The sequence below is a fragment of the Athene noctua genome, chromosome 1, assembly GCF_965140245.1.
Source record: "Athene noctua chromosome 1, bAthNoc1.hap1.1, whole genome shotgun sequence".
Taxonomy (NCBI): Eukaryota; Metazoa; Chordata; class Aves; order Strigiformes; family Strigidae; genus Athene; species Athene noctua.
Window position 1 is genome coordinate 172,690,429 of NC_134037.1, and position 20,521 is coordinate 172,710,949.

The 20,521-nt window shown below is 35.9% G+C and overlaps 1 protein-coding gene across 6 annotated transcripts in view; it reads left to right on the top strand.

The window, feature by feature from the left end:
- Window positions 1-20,521, top strand: part of DMD (dystrophin) — a 1,208,865-nt gene that overhangs the window by 189,869 nt on the left and 998,475 nt on the right. The gene's annotated exons all lie outside the window — the stretch shown is intronic.

Consider the following 20,521-nt stretch of genomic DNA (forward strand, 5'->3'; position numbering starts at 1 on the left):
ACTGATTTATTAGAAAAAGTGTCCAAGTTTTATTCCCTTGAATTCTGTAGAGATTGAAATGTAAGAAGCCACTCTTCTCAAAATGTACTTTGCCTCAGTTTACCTTGCCTGTTCTCAAAGTAGTGATGCAGATGTGTTACTGTTTGTTGGACTCCTTTGTTATGTTCCTAATATATGAAGGGGTTTCCTCTATTGGGTTGTCTTTACTTGTTTTGAATTGCAAGCACAAATTTAACAAAACCAGATGAATTGGAAAGGAGCAATGTCAAAGATAAGAGGTGTGATCAAGTCAGCAAATTACGAAAGTAATTTATAATATGTTTTGAAATTGTTATCTCAGAATGTTCAAGATCTCAAATGTACCGGAAAAAAGACCAAATAATTAACTTATTTAAAGGAGGCCCCCCTGCCAGTATACAATAATTTTATCTTTAATACAGAGGAAAAATGGAGCTCAAACTATTCATTTGATTAAACATTTTTAAATTCTTGGAAGATAATTACTGAACTGTATTTGCCAATAATAAACTAATCAATTCCATAATCTGTCATTTTATCTGGCAATAGACAACAGTTAAATAGTAGCTGTGATATACCTTCTGTTTAGTCATGCTTTTGATTGTGTCCCATCTGATTCTCCTCATAAAAAAAGAGGAGAATACAACCACCATAATGTTGAAAAACATGCTCAGCAGTGGTTCAATCCAACAGGGAGTCCCACAGGAGTTTTCCATGGTCTAGAGAATTTTGTAATAGTGATTCAAGTGATTTAGACAGCACACATTTGTGCTCAGCATCTTTACAGCAGAGGTGTCCAGCAGTTTGGAGGACTGCATGAGGATGAAATATAATCTTGAACAAATGGTCTCAAATTCATCAATGAATTACCAGCCAAGTGTGAAGTATTATATTTAGGACAGACGTAAAATGTATGCATATGGAAGTGGGGAATAACTGGGCTGGCAATAAAAAAGCAAAGAAAAGCTCTGGGAAGTGCAGTGAATCACAAACAAAATTAGTCAGCAACGTGGTACTATTGCAAAAAGAATAAAGGCAAATTTATTATGGCTGTGATAATGGAAGTGCTTGACAGAAGGTGAAAGATGTAATTATTTTATTTGGCAATGGTGAGATTTTAGCTTGAGTAATTTACTATCTTGGTGTTCCATATATGAAGAAGTAGCCCCAGTGGCAGTCATCTGATACAAGCTAATTTTAAATGTATTGCAGTTAGGCCTTGTTGTGGTCACAGAAATGGTTACAGAAAACTAAGAGTAACTGTTGCTTCTACATCTAAAGAAAATGTCATGTTCCTAGAACATTTCTTTCTCAGAAATGTTTGTTTTATGGAATAGCAAAGGTTGTAATTACTGAGAAAACTTGGAGCAAGCCTGGAGAAGAACAACCAACGTTATGAAGGGTTTAGAAAATATGACCTATCAGCAGATGCTTTTAATGGTAGGTTTCACTCAGTCGTCTGAATGATCTAGATGTCTTTCCTCCAATTCTGGTTCAGTGGATTGTTCTTTAATGGTGTTTACCTACCTTTTACTTCAGTTCTATAAATAGCATTTTTAGTTGTATTTGAACATTCATTCAAAAACATACTGGAGAAGTACTAATCTCCATCTACTTCATTTGGACTCTGAGGGAAACCTAAATACTATGGTTTGAGCTTTACTTTGCCTCATGCATCACCTGTGTTTTGGACAGCATCTTTTTATTTCAACAATCAACCTACCAAAAACCCCTTGATCTTTAAATCCTGGACAAATTACTCTTGTCCTACAAAATTTTTATGCATAACATCAGAATGCATGGTCTGAAACTGGAAATCACGTATGTCTGGTAAGCTTAGCAATACCTGCTGGCTGTCTGTGTGGTACACATGCAGAAAACATAGTTTGCTCTTCAGTGCAGCCACACACCATGCAAGCTTCATCTCTCTAGGGTTTTCAGGACAGAAATACAGGAGGCCCTCCCTGCTTGTATTCAGCTGTAAGTGGTCATAGTTAATAGCTGTGTGCTGTCCTAGCAGGGTGTTTCTCCCTTTTCTAAAGACCAAGACATTTTGGGAGAGGTGGTCTTCACCCCATGGAAGTGGATCTCGATGTGCAATCTATAGTTTATCCCTCTTATTCTGATTTGGTTTCAGTGGTTCAAATCTATCTCTGATTCTAGCTGTGGAATTGATTTCAGTTAATGGGCTACTCCTGGTTAGTGATTTCTCATCATTGTTAGCTTTGTAAAGGTGTTAAATAAATGACTTTCACTGTAGAATTGGTTTCTATTCACTCCTATGTGGTTGTAGAGGTGCTGTTTTGAGCAGATTAGCCTACAAGATTGGAATTAAGTCAGAGGAATATATTACATCACTCATTTTCTCTTATTTGTGAATAGTGAAGTCCAGGTCATTAACTGTAAAACATTGTTTTATACAGTTCTTACCCATACACCACCCTTGATAGCTTAAACAAACCCTACTTATGCAATCAAAGTAAAAGCTTAGTTCTAAATGTTCTAAATCTTCATTTGTGTTGGGTCTATAGATCATTGCTCCCCAAAGATCTGTATTCCTTTCCTGAAAATTCAGTGTCTAGAGTACCTGTGTCTCAGTACACTTATTCTCAGATTGAACTTTCAAAACACTCACATGTGCAAGTTGCTTTCACATGATTAGTGATGTAAATACAAATAATGCTTTTAATGTCAGAAGCTGTAAATTGGTGAAAAATAAATTTTTAATTTATGTGTCATCCACCTAACTTAAGAACTCGTGTATCATTTTTATTTGTGAGGAAAAAAAAAATCTGTTGTTTGAATCTCAGGCCTGGAGGGAAGTAGTTGTTCTTCTGGCCATGCACACAGTAATGTTTTGCTTGGATCATGTGTAGATACTTTGGATTCTGATTCCTTGGGTTCAGCACTGAACTCTGCTACCTCTTATCTAAGGAGTCGAGTCTCTACATGAAATCTATAACAAATTCTCAACCACACTATCTTGGCAGTTTTCTGTCTGTGATGTGCAGAATCTAGAAACCTCTGGAGTGCTACTAAGAAGTCTGTGAAAGGGTATCTAGGAAAGCTAGCAGAACTGTCAGCAAGATTACTGTGGCTACAGGTAAACCCATGTCTCTCTCGAAACTTTTTCTGGCAGGTTGGGCAGGGTGCTCTAAATGGAAAAACTGGGGGAAATGCATTTGCAGGTGTCTCTTAGAGCTTCTCAAAAAAACAGGTTTCTGTCTAATTCCTATTCCTTTTACTAGCCAGAAAATGGATTATGCAGAAAATCTGTGCTTTAAAGATTACAGTATGAGACTCATCTATAAGAAACTCATCATTGTTGCAGTAAGATAGACCAAAAGTTGGCTTTTAATGTTTGTGAGATAAAACACTGGGTAAATGAAAAGTATAGGAGAAATGGGAGAATATAATCCAAGAGACCCTTGTGTTTTCCTCGTTCAGATCATAGACATTGTGTATGACTTCTTCAGTGATATCTTCTTGCTTTACCATCTAAATGTCATGCAATAAGTTGAAACTTAAAGTAACTTCTAAAATGTGGAGCATATTACTTTAATATCTTTTTTATTCAGAAAAAGCTTTTCTTTGTCCTCAGAAGGATTTTATTTATAAAATAATGAAGTTCTGCAGGGTGTACGTAATGATAGCAAAGGAACATATTGTAACCTAGTTTTTAATAATAGAACTATAATTAGAGCTCTCACAAGAGATATATCTAGTCCTGCATATGATAGCTTTTGCTCAGATATCAACTTTTAAAATATGAAATAACTGAAACCTTTGTTTATGGATTAAACACAGAATTTTAACTATGTATTTTGAGAGAATGCAAATATATCATGAGCTGCTGGAACTTTGAAACAGCCACAACAATTACGTTAACAATGCCTGTACCCTATTTAAATGAACTTATGTTGTCTCACTGGTTAAATGTTATTAGTTGTTCATTGCATAATAGGCTTCAAAATAGAAAACATTACTGAAGATGGAAATGTTCTTTACTTGCATGTATGAAAAAGCTTGTAAATGACAATTAATTTTAAAATGAAAACCTGAAAATGCCAGCACCAAAAAAAACCCCAAAACCCAAAAGGAAAGAGCTACTCTTATAACTAAAGAAATATTGGCAATTAATTTTGTTCCCTCGTTGTGGACAGAGTGTCTCAAAGTACTGACAGTTTTAATGTCAGCAATAACAGTATCTGTTGTAAGTACAAAGAAGGCAAGTAGCTAATCATTGTAAATTTTGGCAGCTTGAATTTTAGGTTCTACCCCTATGGCTAATTTGAGATCACCATCTTAACCTGTAAGTGGGTTTCATAAAAGAGTGGTAATTTGTGAATGAGTTTTCAACATTTTAATCTGCACTATCAAAAAAAAAGAATGTCAGAAAATTGCTTGTAAATGCAGAGGTTTAAATAGGTTGTCCACATTTCTGCTACAAAAGGGGAGAAAATTCCACTACACAGTTAGAGAAGACATTATATATAATGGCACACTTCTTCATGTAAACACTGAAATTATTAATCTCCAACCATGCAGGAGCAAGAGTCAGAAAACAGAGCATGATAGATTCTTGGGGAAAAAAATTGGGTAACTTTTTATGTTTTCTCTGCCTCATGCTTTGGTGTTCCTCCTGTTGTTACTGAAAAAAGCAGAATACAAAAGTAAATTTAAAGATACCCAATATTTCATGACTTAGCTTTATGGAAGAACAAGATCATTTGGCAGGTAATCCTTTTAATGGAGAGTTTAAGTTGTGAAAAATGGCAGCTTTTATAGACACGTGAAAATATTAAGAGGTAGTTGTTTGTGCGGTGACTGTGGAATTAGATTCCCATTTTCATAGCGATCGTGTGAAGAACCTAAAGACACCGCCTGTGCCAGTGAAGGTAAGGTTGACAGCCTCATTTAAGATACATGTGGCTAGCAGAATAACAGTCAACAAAATTAAATACACTTTTTACTACTGAATTTGTTTTGATAGCAGCTTGATTGTTCAGGCAACTGGTAAATGCAGGGAATGAAAGGAACACAGAAGGGAGCATTGCTTACAGCTTTAGTTGAACTTTGTAGCAGTCAAAATATTTTCCTAATTACCCAGAGTTTGTGTGTGGCTTACATGATAGGAGGTGTGGTGACAGTCTCAGTTCTTTCCCTCTTCTTGAGTTCATGGACAAACTGAAGTTATTCAAGACTCCCGTTCACTTTAGTGGTCTCTTGTGATTGTAGATTAAATGCCTTCTGCATATCAGATAACAAAAATAACTGATACAGATGAAATGTTTACTGACCTTTCAAGGAAGTATGTCAAATATTTGATATACAGAGAGACTGTGCTATTGTAAATCTGGCATCTGATAGAGAAGTTTGCAGAGCTGTTTTTGCTCACAGGCTTGTTTAGCTTTCTGTGCTATCACTTTAAATTAAAACAAATTTTAAAAGCCACTCATAATGAAGTGTAAGTGTTGCAGACTCTGGGAGGGGAGTAAACTGGTGAAGCTTTGTGGAGAAGACAATAACTGTTTCATTTGTCAAATTTCTTTAAGATTTAGCTTCTTTGGAAATGTGTTAACCCTAGTGAATAATCTATGTCAAACTCCATCAGATGTACCATTGCTTTGGCCATATTTCTGGGCTACAATTAATAATCAAGAAAAAGAGCTGGAGGGAGGTTGGCAGCAAATCACAAAAACACAGATTAAAATGTTCAGTATTAGCCCTGTCCAAAGTGCTACTTAATGACTAACCTATACATCAAATTAAGACAGTTGCTTAGATGAGTGACCAGTAGGAAAATTAGAGTTAAATCCTATACTTAGAAGTTCAGATCAGTGTGTTCAAGCTTCACTGATGTCTGCTGGTGTATTGTATTTTCTAAAAGCAGAACAGTAGTTGCATATGCATATCTACAAGACTAGATAAGATCCCTAGCTGTTTCACATAATAAAAGTAGTCAATAGGGTGTGTGGGTGATTGTAGGATTTCAGTTTTAGAATTGAGTTCTAGAGAGTAGAGTACGTCAACACTGGCTTTGCAGGACAAATTTTAATATCATTGTAGACAAGTTCAGAAAAGTTCTTCCGGATAACTGTGGTGCTTTAGCTGTTTACGTAGAATTCAGTGCCTGCACAAAAGCCTGTTGGAGAAACAGAGTAAATAGAAGTTTGCTGAACTCCATGTTGCCATAGATTATCCTGCAGCCATTCCCAGTCAAAAGCATTTGCATCCAGTCCTATATTTTTACAGTGTATTGAACCAGTGCCTGACACTGCAGTGTAGATGTGGTCTCAGTCTGCATAATTCATACAGCCTTCATCACTGTTTTCAGCAAAAAAACAGAAATCAGCTCTCCCTACAGTATCTGATACCCAATCTGGTTTGTGTTGAGGTAGAATTAAGAGGCAGGAGTATTGAACTTTTTTTTTCTTACCAAATGCAAACTAGATTCACTTGCATTTTTTCTTAGTTACGGGGTGAGGGAAGGCAAAAAGCTTTACTCTTTTCAATTAAGAGGTAAAAAGAGTTGGTGAAACATTCACCTATAAAGTGTAATTGTGATCAAAGTCAAGGAGGGTTGGAATCTGACCCCACTCCAGCCTTAAGGAATAGTACAACTGAGCAACGAACACTCACATTATAATAGCCAGTGTTGCATCTAACAGGTTATGAAGTAGCATTTATTGTAATTTCATTGCTGACACTGCATATTCATGCTATGGCTCACTTCAAAAGCTTCTGGTTTTGTGCCGTATCTGTTTCTTGTCTGGGTCAGTAGAGTTCTGCTGAATTTCACCAAACCCAAAAACTGTGCTCTCTTCATCTAAGGAGCACTAATTTGGAGATAAATGTCAAGGAGGATCAGGTATCACATGTAAAAACACTGATTCCAGGACAGACAAAAAATGGATTGTTAGTAAAATTTTGCAATTGTATCTGTTGTAAAACCCTGATCAGATCTTTAATTGCTGCATATTAAAAGTGAATATGGTTGATATCGGCTCAATCCATTAACTAAACATTGATAATAGCTTTGGAGCAGCCACATAACTTTTTTTTTTTTTTTTTATTTTCTGAAAAACGTTCAGAAATCCACACAGATTTAAAATTGTATCATTTGTAATAAATCTGAAAAAAATATAGTTGATATTATTTGATGTTGGTAAGACACCACAATTGATATTCATCCATCCTAAATACCTAATTAATCTGTTCTGTGTCTCTCTTGCCAGTGTTTTTAAGTGCTACAGCGAAAGTGATAAGAAAGTGCAGTTTACTAATGTGGGAGCCAAATGACTTTTCTCTGCTACAGCATGGCAAATAACCAGAACTCTTGCTGAAGATTAATAGTGCTTAACTTTGCTTTCCAGCTCTGTGTGATCGACACTACCCTTGGGATACATACTGTTTTAAAATATCAGGCTTTCTTATGACAAGGACCTTTTTATAATACGTCTTGCAAGAGCACACCAAAGGCCCATCATGTCTATTCTGTATTATTAAAGCAAAAGCTTTTCATCTTTTTTTTTAAGCCAAATGATGTTTAAACCTGGTATAGAAAACACATTAGCATTGTGAAATGTTAAGTGATATTCCTTTTTTGGATATCTCCAGAATACATAAGCAAGTGTCAGGCAAAACACGTGCTCAGAATTGTTTGCATTTACATACAGTAAATTACCTGTTAGGTCTCCATATTATGCATTTTTCTTAACGATGTAGTAAAATGTGATACATGCTGTGTGAATATTTTTTATGTTTCACATAAATACCCTTTGGAATGAAAAATAACAAAAATTACTTTTGCTGTACTTTTTAAGGTAATACCAATAGCAATAATATTGCCATTTATTTTGCTCAGAATTTCCTTCCAGAACTTCTATTATCTATTAATACATTTTAATAGATTTTTTTGTATGACCAAGAAAGTTACCATGAACAGAAAGCTAATATGAACAGAAACCACCACAGTTTAAAGGCACAAATACACTTTGAATTTTGCAGATAACATCAATTCTGTGTGCAAGCTTTCAAATTTATAAACTTGATGACTCTTTATATTTTGCTTCTAAAGTACTTTTTCAGCTTACTGTTGGCAAAATACTAGGTCATGTCTCCCTTATCAATTTAATATTTATCAATATTTAACTCTGCTCAATGTAGAGGCCTGCTGTTGGCAGGGATTAAAATAGAGGATTAATCCCTTTGCACTTAGTGTAAAAGCAAGGAACACCAGAAGCTGAGTGGTGTCACAATGCAGCATGACAGAAACAAAGTACTGTTTAAGAGGGCGGTCTTCTCTGTTTTCTCTGTTCTTGCTAACATCAGAAGCGCAAGCTGCATGACCTACTGTGGCAGCCACGCAGCTGGAGATGCCTTGAAAATTGTCAGTACAGAGAAGGATCCTTTCACTGAAAAACTAGAAAGGACAAAAATGTATTTGTTTATGCTTCAAAGAAGGAAAGATAGACGTTTGAGGTTAACGAAAAGCTAATGGGACTATCTGTATATTTTTTTTGGTTGCTTTTTTTTTTTTAAGTTGATGTTCAAACGGCAAAGGTTTTTTTATGTGTGTGTGAGGAAAAGGGATCCTCTAATGTTTTTCCTTCATAACATTCTCCCATTGCCAGAAGACTTTATAACTTTGCCGTTTGTGTTGTTGGTAGGGGTTTTTTTTGGTTGTGTTTTCTTTTTTTTTTTTTTTTTTTTTTTCCCCCACAAATGTCTAAATGATTGCAATTAAACAAGACAGCTCTTGGAGAGCAGATTCATTTTCACTTTGATGAAAAGTGAAACTTCTCCTTCCAAGTAATTATCTGCACATCTTTTGGTGGAGCTGTGGTTACTGGCCGTGTATCGTGGAAGACCTTTTGCTTGCAAGTGAGACTTGCTTCTATCTGTTCCCTTGACTGCACAAGCAGTGACATATTTTCTCTGCTTTGCCTTAGTGGGCATAAATGCAAAACTGGCTACAGATCAGGAGCAGCTTTTCCCTGGAGACAGTGGGGGTCTGCCTCCACCAGGACTTTATACCCATCTCTGAGCCTGATCCCTTTCCCCAGCTGAGGTGTCCGTGGGAGCTCCAGGCCTGGCACCACAGCCACCCTGCCCCATGTGTAGAGCAGCCCTCAGCGGGGGAGTCCCCACCAGTCAGGAAGCAGTAGAGCTGTTGCTGCTGCAGTCTAGTCACTGAAGATTATGTCATATTCTCAGTATCTTTTGTTTGCACATGCAAGGGTTATGTTACTTTTCTGAATCAAATTCTGAAGCTTAAAATGTTTCCCATTTAAAGTGACTTCCGTTCCAAAAAAAGGTACAAGCATATTAACTTAAGTAATAAGCATGACAAAACGCTTTCACCATTAGAAACGTCTGAGTGAATACAGACTGCATTTTAAATGCTTCTATGATAATGTAGTATCCCAGACCTTTCATTTGAAGCTTTGGAGTGGATTAATAAAAGTATTATATTAGCTGGACTAAAATATATGCATTTTTATTATGTTAAAATCATTTGTCTTTGCATTCTTGTTTCTGTAGCCTCTTGCAGAATAACAAGGGCTTCCCTCAGATACATTACACATGCCAAGCAAGCAAAGCAATCACTACTGCCGGCAATAGAGGGCACTGGACTTTCATTTCTAATATGTTTTACTGGGGGGAAAAAAAATAGTCAAGTGAGTTTCATTGAACTCTTTCACCTTTTCCTTCTCACACTTGGACTTGCACTTCCTAGACTTTTATTCAAACTCTCATACATTTTTATTGCACTTACTTTAAGTAAAAAAAGATTAATCTAAGGAAAATTGAATACATGCTGTTCTCTTGAAGTTGTTATTGTGTACGTATCTTGAGGGGGGAATAAGAACAAGATAAATATAGCACTACAATATTGGTCTCAGTGGTGCATATGTCTAGCTTGCAAATTTGTAAACATTTACAAATTTGCATGATTGTTGCTGGCAGTAGACATCATCCTTTCCGTGCACAGAATTCATTACCATTACATCTAATCATCTTCAGAATCTCCAAAGCAAAACTCTTCATACAGGCAAATAAGGCTTTAATGGATTTATGGTATACTTAGACTGAAAGCTGAAAACTAAAAACAGGAGAAAAAAAATTTTTGAGCTACTGTCCCCACTTATCTAAATGCCCTCTTATGTAAACATATTGAAGCTCAAGCAACTCATACTGACCACTCCCCCCACTGCAAAAGAGTTATTACGTGGCTAAGGTTCAATGGAGAGAGGAAAAGAGAAGATGGCAAGCATGTACATTTAGGAGTGGTACACCTATCCCTCTTGCACTTCCTTCACCTCTTAAACAGATCCAGCACATCTCCTTCTGTTGGTGTCGTGTCATGTCATGTCGTGTCAGTCAGTGAGGCTCAAAGTCAGGGAGTGATTTGTCTGTCACCAGCCCAGCTGCACCCTTCTCGGGATAGGATTCATAGTGAGCTGATGCCCTCCCCTGCAGCCGTGTACCATTCTTAAACCTCCATCTGCCTGAGGTAGTGGGTACACCTTGTGCCTCTCAGACATACGTACTTCCTTCTATAGGCTGCTTTGGACATCAGGAAGTTTGGCCATTCCTCCTATGTGTTTAAATGCATAAAATATTTTTTTAAAAGCAAGTCTCAGAGAGGAAAAAAATTTAAAAAAGACAAAAAACCCCTCTCCAAAACCAAAAGTATTTGGTTTTTGGCAGATTGTGTTCATATTACATACTGCATTCTTGGTTGCTGATGTTTTGATGTTGGTGATGATGACATGGCGCTACCCCAGTTCTGTAAGCACTTACATTTTTGCATTTCACTTCCTTTATTATGCTTTGAGAAATCTACATTGTGTACAAAGACTTTCTGTTTCCTCAGAGGGTGTGCTGATGAACATGATTTTACACCTGGATCAAATGCAACTATTGTTAAGATTAATTTCTTTAAACCATGTGCCTGTATTTTAAGTCCTACCTTGCACTGAAGACAGAAAAAATAACATTATGAAAGATAGTCCTATGGTAGAAGGGCATTTTTAAAAATATTAACCTTATTTGTACAAGGTTGCAAATAACCATATTTGCACAAAAACTTCCGTATCTGTCTTCTGCATATAAAGGGGCTCAGTCAGATCTTGGAGGTATTTCTGGACCAACACTTCAAGAATAGGTATGATTTTTACAGCTGCTTTCCTCTGCTCTTTCTCTAATCATGTGTTTGGGCTGTTTTGAAAGGGAAAAACTGTCACCTTGTACATAGTATCTGCAGTTCTTTCTCAGCAGTGGTGGCTAAATCGACATAGACACCCTATTAAGTCTTAAGACAGAAAATTAGTTACCAAAAAAACGCCCCTCTTTTTTCCTGCTCTGGAAATGCTGCCTAACTTCTAAATCTTTCTTACTCTGTTTTAGTATCCCAGTCTGATTAAATATTGATAATCATGTCACTGACTTTGCTAATACTTTCACTTTTTTCAAAGAAAGATCTATATGACAGGTGTTATTACACAGAATAGCCATTTTTCTTTTCTATCTTCTTTTCATAGTGCGTTTGATTGATTTGCCAGTTTAAACCGATCACATTTACTTCCTGGTAATATTAGTGTGAGAGTATATATTGCTGACAAAAATAGGATGCTTTTACTGTGCTCAGTTACTTAGTATTGGTTCTGTTGAAATTAAGATTTCAGGGAAAAAAAATCCACAACACAGAATTTCTTCTCTTCAGTCTGGTGCAGTTTAAAAAAAAAAAAAATATATATATATATATGTAAGGTTACTGAAAATCCAAAGCTATTAGTAACAAAAAAATCCTTTACATTAAAAAAAATCCCAAACAAACAAAAGCCCCAACATTACTTTTTGAGAATAATAATAAAAAATTGTAATTCCAGTTTTAATTCTATTGGAAGTTCTAAGAATTTACAAGACACAGGTAAGCACAGTTATCAAGAACATGTTAAATGGTACTGTTGTACTTTCTATTTTTTTGTCTAGTCTTAAGCCTCAGGAGAAATCAGTCTCAGGCTTTGTCAGAGCAGAAAGCAGACTACATACGTTCTATATATTCTGTAGTCTCAGAACAGAGTTACTGTGTACTGGATTACAAAAAAAAAAAAAAAAAAAAAAGGAAGTAATATCGTAATGTGCAAATATGTTGACTTTTTTTTTTTCTTTTCTTTAAAGTCCTCAGTGATATAAAACTTGTGTTTTAAGTTAAGGACTAATTTTCTTTGGGAAAAATTCATATAAAAGGCATGTCTGGCATTGGTGTAAGGAAACCAGACATGAGACACACACTGCAATCATGTATAAGCCACACAGTTTATCACATTGGAGAAACAGGGTTCTATTATAGGGTTATATGCAACTAATGCATGCAGCATTAAAATTCCATGTTCAGAAAGAGGGACTATTATCTTGCCACCCTGATAGCACTGACTCTAAAATACTGAAGAAGTTCAGAGAGACTGCACTGAAAAATATCAGTCATTGTCACAGATTTTGTAAATGCCATGTATGAATAAGATATAAACTCTAATTTTTCTGGCATTGTAAGGGAGACGTTCTTAAAGCAACTAGTCAGTCCTCACAGCAAGAGGAAAATCAAGTCTTGATTCAGTCCTGGACCATCCATAAGGCTGTTGCAGTCAGTAAGTTTTTTTATAACTCTGACAAATATGCATTCAAAAGTGGTGTCTTCATAGAAGAAAGCAAGACAAATTAAATCCACATGGTAATATTTAACTTCAAAAACTGAAGCTGTGCTGAAGAGGAAAAAAGAACTCCAAAGCAGAATCAAAGTGTTCTGTACCAACAGGCACCTTGGAAGCAACATATTGGAGTCCTGAAGTGAATGTACCTATCAAGGTGTATCGCCTATCAAAATCATAAACTTACCTCTGTTTAAGAAAAAAAAAAAAAGATCAAAACAAATTTCCTTGTCTTGGTTACACACTGTAAGTTCAGAAGTAAAGAGTGAAGATTTGTGGCAAATTCATGTGCATATATGAAATATATGGATATGCTGATTATATAATTACAAAATGAAAACAGAAAGCTACAAACACAAAATCAAGAATAAAGACTACTTCAAAGAAACATTAACAGAGAAATGAACTGTGAAGGCAAAACCTTCATCAGTCAAGTTTCAAGGGAGGTGTTTCTGAACAGGACCTGCTGAACTACAGTGGTATATGTCAGTGCTAGAAACCACATTTAAAAAAAATAATCTTAACAATATAAAATCTCTTTATATAAAGTTATCAGATATGATGTTTTACCATCTCATCTCATGCTTTTGAAAACTGAAGCAGTATTCAAGCAGTTTCTTCTAATATTTTTTGTCTATGGTAAAGACCCAATGCATCTTTCCTTTGACATTTTGTGATCTTTTAACTTCCACTTAGGTCGGCACAGAACTGAGTTTACCTATTCACACTAATTAGGGTTTGTATTCTTACCTGACTGTCTTTAAGAAATGTTATATATTATTTTATATAGTATATTAAGAGCAATAGTTACATCTATTAAAAGAGTTAGGATTAAGTGATGCATCTCCTGGAGGCAGTTAGAACTAAATTTTGATCCTTACAAACTGGGCTTTATATAAAAAAATAAGGAAAACAGAAAAAAATGTCTCTGAAAAGTTGCAATTGAAACAATAATCAGGGAGTCCAAAATACTGGGGTGTGGTTTTGATATTTTTTTAGGGGGTTGGTGAGGGTGTTTTTATGCTAAGATCTTAAAAATTAGTAAAGCAAACATTTTCCCTTAACTCACAAGCAGGAAACATGCCAGGGAGCACATAGGCTACTAGATGATCAGGTTGTAAACAGCATGTGCTGCAGGACAACTAGAACACTGCACTGTCTTTCAGAGAGATGGTTGAATTGAATGACAACTAACACAAGGTATATGGAGTTATGCTATCCTTTATTACATAAAACAATTTTCCAGTTATTGTTATATATCTCTTTACTAATGTCTAAATCATACAAAATCACCATCTTACCTGATATGTTGACAGCCTTCATAGTCACGAAAACACAAAACACACCAGCTCATTTGTGTACTGACCTGTTACCACAGGACTCGCCACCTTTTCAGCCCTTGGTGACAGCAGGCAGCCATGGTCTCCCAGGCAGCCTGACAGGTGATGGGGTGAGGGTGCCCATGTGGTGGGGGTGTGTGGTGCTGGGTGAGTGTTGGTGATCCCAAAGAACACTCTTACCAAGCTGGATGAGGTTCTATACATGCAGCTTCTCACTTAGTAGCTGGCTCCATCCGTGGTCCCCTCTGGGCTCTCCAAATGTGATCTGTCAATCTGTCACAGATCCTTATTTCTGTGATCTCTGGTCTAGGCATCCCACGGGTCTCTCAGTCGAATATTTTCTCATTCATCTTGCCATGATTTTATCAAGTTGTTATTGGTTTCATCAGCTAGTGTGTTTCTGAGTTTGAAAAGATCACCTTGAAGGTCAACAGTTTCTTTCTGTTGGTGTCAAACGACTGGTTTGCGTGGTTGTCTGGGGCAAAGCTGAGGTGGTAAGGGAAGGCTGTGTCTACTCTGCACAGGAGCACTCCTGGGAGTTTAGGCAACAGCTTAGTAGCTAAATGAATGCTCTCTACTTTCGCTTACTGTGGAAGCCTCCCACATTAGTAACTTTTGTCCTGGTTTTGGCTGGGATAGAGTTAATTTTCTTTTAGTACTTGGTACAGTGCTGTGTTTTGGATTTAGTGTGGGAATAATGCTAATAACACATCAGTGTTTTAGTTGTTGCTAAGTAGTGTTTATCCTAAGTTAAAGCTTTTTTTTTCAGTTTCCATGCTCTGCCAGCAAGCGGGTACACAAGAAGCTGGGAGGGAGATGGCCAGGACAGCTGACCCAAATTAGCCAAAGGGATATTCCATACCACAGGACATCATGCTCAGTATATAAACTGGGGACAGTTAGCTGGAGGGGGCAGATCACTGCTTGGGGAATGGCTGGGCACTGGTCAGCAGGTGGTGAGCAATTGCGTTGTGCATTACTTGTGGGTTTTGATTTTTTTTTTAATTTCAGTTTTATTTCTCTCTCTTTTTATAATATCCCTTTTCATTACAATTATTATAATATTTATTTAAATATTATTGTTCTTACTATATTTTATTTTAGTTATTAAACTGTCCTTATCTCAACCCACGAGTTTTACTTTTTCAATTTTTACTTTTTACAGTTCTTCCCCTCCCCCTACAGGGCAGGTCGGAGTGAGTGAGCAGCTGTGTTGTGCTTAGTTGCTCACTTTTTTTTTACATAGCATGATTCTGAGGATCGGTCTTAATTTCAGTGGCATTAGAAGTCAGGCATTCTAAAAGAAATAAAAATATAAAATTGCAACAAACAATGGATCCTAAGAAAGTTAAATATAAACTACAAGTCATTAATTGGTTTGTAATCTGTGATTCATTTCACCTTATATCCAAAGGAGGGTGCTAATGATATTAGTATTTTTTAACTACTTTGTCTATTTTTCTATCTGGCAGAAATAGTGCAAATTACTAGACATGTGGATGAATCTGATGTAATAGGGTCAATATAGTTTTGCAATATAGTTTTGCAAGGAAGCCATACCTCACAATTGCATTAATGCTTCAAAGGAGTCAGTACGAATACATACGTATGTTTGAAACAGAAAAAGTGGGTGTCTGTGAATATTTTGACATTTTTTCTTTTTAAAAGATGAAATGAAAAAGACATTATGTTTTAGAGACCTGCTATAAGACAGAAAACAAAGGATAGAAATGAAGTCAGTTTACACAATGGAGGAAATTTAGTAGTGGAATTGCATGCAAATTTCCTTTAAGATGATGATTATCTGGTAAAGGGAGGTGGCAAAACTACTGATGGTTTAGAATCATTCAGGTTAGATAAAAACAACCAAAGACTCCCAGAAGAATTACATGATACTGAATGTCTAAGTGATTAAATGGCAGATAATATTCAGCTTTTGTTTACAAAAATTATATATAAAAAAAATAGATAAAGCTTATGTTTCTCCTTTGTTTTTGCATAGTGTATGTTCTAAAGGAGAAGATACCGCTCTGAGCTGTCTAGTGTCACATATCTTTTTCTGCGATGTTAAAAAAAAAAAAAAGTTCACTTTTTGATTTTTTCATTGACAGATTTCAAATCACATCAGCATGAAATTTAAGTCCATCTTGAGTATTCTGAACATTATGGAACAGAACTTTGTCTTGGGAAATTCCTAACAATAGTTTCACAGAAAATTCGAGCATTATTCTGAATCACTATGTGATTTTACAATTGTCCTATCCTTATACTCTGTTCTTAAAAGAGTGCAGGCCACCATCAGAGTTGGATGAACTTAGAAGAGCCCTTGGTTTGCCAAAAATAGCAATTCTTATTTTACTCTCTTATAATAATTTCATGCTAATTATGCATTAGAATATTCAAGACTTTTTTTTTCCCCCAGGAAATGAGAATCACTTCCCATAGTGAGATATTAATGACACTATATTTAGCATAACATAAAAATGGCCCTCATAGGCACAGAAATAGTAATCCAAAAGCTAAAGGCCAGGTTGAGACTCCGTCTGTGACAATAATGAACACACCCCAAATCACTTCTGGGAGGGTGAGGGAATTCAGTGTGTTGGGAGGCAGGAATGAATGCAGAGTCTGGAGGACAGATGCTTATATCTCTATGTTATGTCCAGCTACAAAGTGGCTGACCCAGGAAGTGGTCTGTGGTGATTTATCTCCTTCAGTTGGCCCAGCCCCAGAGCTGCTTGCACACCACCTCTTCAGCAGTGCAGTCTCCCTGCTCTTTGCTATCCAAACCAAATATATATGAAACCTGTCCTCTCCTTCAGATAAATTTAAGGAGAGAGTCTCTAATGTGAGTCTATTATTTGATTCAGGCTCAAACTGAGAAGGGCTCTGCATGCATTAGGACCCAGGATGGAGAGTCTGAATTGACTGTGCCTGATGAAGCAGTCTCTCAAAACTAATGTCTAGAGTGGAAAGCCTGGCAGTATCTAGCAAAAAACCTGAAGGTGTGGTAGCCCTGGGTAGGGTACACTGTTGTAAAGAAATGGTAGAAATTATATAGTACCAAAAAATTGTTAAATGGAACATAGAAATTGAAACAAAAGCTGCCACTGTTATAATTCTAATCCTGTAAGAATAATAAACAAATCTCATGATGACAGAAATCTGAAAAGTGAGATTGCTGAGATTCGAGGTAAACAAAAAAATACAACTCCACTGTGTCCTTGAGCCTGCTTAAGTAACCAATTCAAAACCAGTTTTCTATTCTTCCTTCTCTAAATACTGTAGAAATTAAGGGTAGAATCCCAAATGATCTCCCCTTGTATATCAAAGAATACTGGAAATGCACTTAATATTCTCACTCAAAAGTCAGTACAAGAAAGCTTATGATGTGGTCTAACCCCAGCTGGCAACTAAGCACCACACAGCTGCTTGCTCACCCCCCTCACAGCAGGATGGGGGAGAGAATCAGAAGAGTAAAAGTGAGAAAACTCGTGGGTTGGATAAAGACAGTTAAAACATCCTTGTATTATCAATACGGTTTTCAGCACAAATCCAAAACATAGCCCCATACTAGCTACTATAAAGAAAATTAATTCTATCCCAGCCGAAACCAGCACAGTTTATTAAATTGGTTTGGACACTTATTGTGTAAACTTTGACTAAATATTCCCAAATATTAAATGCTTGCTTAAACTCAGAAGTTTAAAAAAGAAAAAAAAAAAAAAAAAAGAGCGGGTGGAGGGGGGGAAGATAAACCATCAAAGCAGAAAGTACTTTCCTCATAAAAGTGCACCAGACTGTCTTCCCTGAGAATCTGGGATGGGGAGGTTGTCTTTTTGGAACTAATTTTCTCATTTGCACTTAAAAACCCTATGTTGAATATGATTTTTAAAAAAAAAAAAAAAAAAAAAAGTTGTTTGAATACAAGACATGCCGACTACTGTGTTCTCTTTGTTAGTACAGTAGATCTTTTTTATTAACTTCTCAGGAAGTAATGGAAATACACTTGAAAACCTCTACATTTCAGAGCCCTAAGCTATATGCAGTGACCTTCTACACCACACTAAGCCATCCAGTTATATTTCCCCATTAGCCAAAGGGAGAAAACTAGTCTTAAATAAACTTTATTTTTTCCCTTGTGTTTTTCTAGTTCATTGAATACATTTAGTTTGTGGGTTGACAGGAAAGATATGTGAAAAAGGTCAAACAGGTCACAAGTATCTTTTAAACCTTATTTTTCCCAGTTCTATAAGATTATGAGCAAAATGACTTGTAGAAAAAATGCACCCTCTCTCTGTTATTCCTTTACCTCTAAGGAAGAAAAGCACGTTTAGTAGCTTTCTACCCCCTTTCATTCAGCTGTAATATTCTCTTCAAGTTATCTAGGTCACTTAGGTCCATATACCAATTAGCTAATTTTAGCTTGATAGTTGTCTTCTACTTCTGGAGGATTATCTTTTTGCCATTAAGCTTCCTGTCACAATTCTGATTTTTTTTTATTGCTATATAGGCTGTCTGTATTTGAGGTGTACAAGCACAGAGTTTCTTAGGTCACTGAAAGACCCATGTTTAAAATAATTTATAGTTTTTGTTGGGGATTTTTGTTTTTCTGGAAGGAGAATATTAGCAGACAGCATCTGATTAGAAGTGGGACTGTCTTGGCATGCAATACAGGTCTCCCTTGGTGTTCAGTCTGACAAATTACGATGAATATGTGTGCATGTATTTTCCTTTCTAGCAATATGTCTGCTTCCTTCCCTAGTTGTAGAGGTAGCCTGCAGAGACAACTCTGCCGTCACCGAGTACGGACTTTGATGAACTGGTCAATGGGACACAGTACAGAGAAGCCTGAGCTGGGGTTGGTCATACTAGAGGTGGAAATCAAAGCTGCATAGCTACTTCATGTGCAGTCAAGCTAGTTGTGAGGCAGTGGATGGCACAACACATCTGTGCCCATATGCTCACCTGGAATGGGGCACAACATTGGCTTGTTGTAATAGATGTTGTAGTTGAGTAGATAGGGTCAAACACAACAGACATCCAACTTTGGTTATGATTATTGAATATAGCTTTCACGCAAGTATGGAGGTATTCATACTGCCTAGCACTGGATGTGTAACATTGCCCAAGTAGGGCAGAAGTTACCAAGCTAGTCTTCCTAAGATTCCTGTATAGTGGAACAGAGATGAATGTATTACTTTAAAGGGAATTAGATAGTCTAAAAGCTTATGATAACTATGGCAATATAAGAAAATAAAAATAGACATCTTCTGCTACTAACTGCCAGTGAAAAAATGCATTATTTTGTGAGTAATTATCTTATTTTTTTTGTATTACTAGTGAATATACTGGTTGCAGAATATGATCTTGTGCATTCATGAATTTTCCCTTAATTATAAACAGAAGGAATGTTTAAGTAATATAAAACTACATTATTTGTTCTCTACAAATGTTTCATTAAATGTTAATATTTTAATTCAAAATGGTATCATATGTTTCATCTAAATGGAAGACTCATTCTTTGTTACATATCTACTAAAAAATAATGGACCAATCTGTGAAAGTAATCACAATTTTAACAATGTGTACATATGCAATTTTATGTATTTTAAAAGCTTATAGCATAATCTGAAATCATACTGTGAAAATATTAGAAGAGAAAGGATGTAGTGCATATTTGGTCTACTTTGCAACTGATGCATTGGTTATTATATATGAACCATATATGAAGCTTTCAAGCTGATATGAAAACTGTGGAAAACAGTCCGTGTAATTACTAGTTCCTCCCATAATAAAGTTAAATTTTTTACCTCTGTAGAATCAATAAATTCAGATGATCATAGCAGTTCACATTTTGGAAGGGGAAAGAAGCATTTTTTAACTTTTCATGATGTTATGGTTTACTTTTAGACTGATGTGTTCTAGTCTGTCAAATAATTTTAAGATGCTTCAAATATACTTCAAAGTACAAAACATCTTCTCATGAATCTTGCAATATAGTGGGTCACTGTCTCAAATGGTTGTTTCATATGACTTTATAATGTGAGTTATAACATGCTAGAGATAAATTTGAAACCTGATGAACAGTAAAGGTTTCTTTAAATAGGAAACGCAATTCCAGAATAGGAAGAGTTACATTTTATCTTACTTTTAAATTAAATATTTATAAATCTATCAAATGTCTTCATAGTGTCCATATTTGATTTTTCAAGGAATTTCAAAAATTCAGTTATTTCACCTACTGAAAGGAGGGAACCCAGAATTTCATAGGAGAAAAAAGGAAAAGCCAATGAGACTGCAACTGAATATAACAATTATATGGCAGATTTTTGTCCTGCAAACATACTTGCTCTGTAGGAGTTCTTTGCATGTAATAAAAGGCATTATATGTGTGTATTTGGTTGATTAGGATTTTAAAGTGTATTACAGTATTTTACATGGATT